This window comes from Pan troglodytes, chromosome 8 (assembly GCF_028858775.2).
Source record: "Pan troglodytes isolate AG18354 chromosome 8, NHGRI_mPanTro3-v2.0_pri, whole genome shotgun sequence".
NCBI lineage: Eukaryota > Metazoa > Chordata > Mammalia > Primates > Hominidae > Pan > Pan troglodytes.
This window is the reverse complement of record NC_072406.2, coordinates 40606267-40609030: the sequence shown is the minus strand read 5'-3', so window position 1 is coordinate 40609030 and position 2764 is coordinate 40606267. Positions and strand designations below refer to the sequence as shown.

Here is a 2764-nt window from a genome sequence, read left to right as displayed (position 1 = left end):
GAACCTCAACGGAGAAGAGATGTAAAGTCTTATATTTGCTCTCCAAAAATAAATCACAGAAAAACAGAATGGAGGATACTCAGGTTGGCATAGACTCCTATGAAGAAGATGGGAGGATTCAGAATAACTAGAATGAATGCACAGGAAGAAGACTGAACAGGCTATGTTCTGAAAAATATGAGAAATGACTGAAAAAATGGATGAGCAGCTTGGGATAATTGTTTGACGAAATGGGAGTGTTCTCTACATATATTTAAAGGACTGGCTTATGAAGAGGAAGAAGTTGTTGCAGAAGAATTCTTCCTTCTTCAGGAGAGGCAGGGAGACAGACTCGTTCAACGAGAGAATGGCCTTCCTTGCAGTTACAGCTGTCTAACAATGAATCATATGGGCTGCCTTGCAAAGCATGAGCTCTCTGTGGTGGCAAAATCAAAGTCATCTGCAGACAGATACATTGCAGACAGAAATTATAGCACTTAATTATCTATAGAACAGAAAGCTACAACAGACAAGCTTGGTGAGAATGCACATTCCTGGGAAATAATGACTAGTGAATAAAACATGAAAACAAAGTCCAAGCGGACAAGATGTTTTGTGCATGGAATGTTGAGGTGGGTGTTTCACTCTGGACAAGGAAAACTGAGTAATGGGTTTGAAGTAATGGGCAGTGGTTGAGGAAGGTCCACTGCTGGGAGTTCTCAAGGGGCAAGGTGGCCTGGCATCTTAAGTGACTTTAAAAGTTCGTCTCAGCCTTTTGATTCTGGGTAATTTTTTTTTTTTAATCCCTTTCCCTCCTTTGGCTTTGGCAAGAACACACATCATTAGGTGGCTGAGTTTTCTTTGTGAATCACTCATAGAACAAGAAATTGCTCTGCCATGTCATAAAATATTTTTCCACTTAAAGACACAAAAGAATTTGTTATGAACACAGAGAACCCTGACATGCCCTCCTCTCGTCAGCAGTCCCAGAAATTGTCTGAAAGAAAAAGAGCGGGAGGAGGGAGGAGAGAAAGGGGTGTTTCCATACTCTTAAGGCACAGCGCTCTTCTGGGCAGGTCTGATTCAATCCGTCTGGCTGGTCTCATGAAACATTCTATTTTGTACCTTCTGGGGCTGTTGAAGAAGGCAGGAGCGGAGATTTATAACAACAGTTGTTCATTCCAGCCCAACTGGTTTGGCACGGGGAGCAGCTCTATTTTTCAGAACAGCTTTTCAACATTCCTGCATGAGTTGAAATGCATGAAAATTTCAGTTTTGAAACAACCAGATGTTTTTGTCAGGGAAGAAAGAGATGACCCAAAGGAGACTGGGACGACAAACTTGGGACTTGGGGGAGGAAAACAGTTCTGCCCAGAGCTCATGTCTTTCTCAGAGCTCCAACCAGTCATTTGCCGTGATTAGCCTACTTGTACCGAAGCCAGACTCCACTTAGCATTTTCCTTCCCAAGGATCCCACTTGGGCTGCAATGCTACTGATGGTTTGGGAGTAAAAGAAGCAGCCTACTGTCTTCCACTGGAAACTCAAGGAGAGGGAAGGGTTGATGGCCAGTAACCCCTCATGGCAGAATTGGTCCAGATGAAGCAGATAGACAACAGGCTGCAGAATGTAGTGGAACTAACACTGTACTTGGCAGTGGGGCCCTGGGTTTCCCAGCTGCAGATTTTGTCATTTCTTTGAGGCCATTATTTTCTCTGACAACGGGCTGGGAACAGATGAACCTTAGCACCGTTTCTAGCCTCCTGCTTCAGTAAGCCCCACTCCCTAACTCCTATCTTCCTTACAAATAGATAATACATTGAAATTGAACATGAGGAAATCACTTTTTTAATGATCAGTTAGCAGATAAAAAATATAATTTTTTTCAATAAAGGTGGCATTTCCTAACTTGAAAATTATAATAACTTCAGTAGATTCAGTGAATTAAACCTATATTATTACAGTGACTATAGTCACAGGGGATTTTTCAAAATAGTCCCAATTTTGAATATTCTGACTGGCTCTCAAATGGTGAGTTCTAACTTTCAGTTAAGAAAACATGGCCAGCCTTTCCGGCGGTGACGACCTACGCACACGAGAACATGCCTCTCGCAAAGGATCTCCTTCATCCCTCTCCAGAAGAGGAGAAGAGGAAACACAAGAAGAAACGCCTGGTGCAGAGCCCCAATTCCTACTTCATGGATGTGAAATGCCCAGGATGCTATAAAATCACCACGGTCTTTAGCCATGCACAAACGGTAGTTTTGTGTGTTGGCTGCTCCACTGTCCTCTGCCAGCCTACAGGAGGAAAAGCAAGGCTTACAGAAGGATGTTCCTTCAGGAGGAAGCAGCACTAAAAGCACTCTGAGTCAAGATGAGTGGGAAACCATCTCAATAAACACATTTTGGATAAAAAAAAAAAAAAAAGAAAAAAAAAAGAAAACATGGCCAATTACTTATAAATGCTGGTTGGAAATGGAGAGAGGTAGGAGAGTATAGAGTTTTCATTTCCCATGACTGTTTTTGTCTTGAGTATAAGGTATTTTTGTCAGTTTTTTTTTTGGGGGGGTGACATGATTTGGATTTGTGTCCCCACCCAAATCTCAGGTTGAATTGTAATCCCCAGTGTTGGAGGAGGGGCCAGGTGAGAGGTGATTGGATCATGGGGGCAGACTTCCTCCTTGCAGTTCTCGTGATAATGAGTGAGCTCTCACCAGATCTGTTTGTTTAAACTGTATAGCATGCCCACCCACCCCGTCTCTCTCTCCTGCTCCAGCCATGTAGGAC

General features: G+C 42.9%; 1 pseudogene; it reads left to right on the top strand.

Moving 5' to 3' along the window:
* The first annotated feature begins 2046 nt into the window (after positions 1–2046).
* LOC100614845 (ribosomal protein S27 pseudogene) lies at positions 2047–2409 on the top strand (annotated as a pseudogene).
* The last annotated feature ends 355 nt before the right edge of the window (positions 2410–2764 follow it).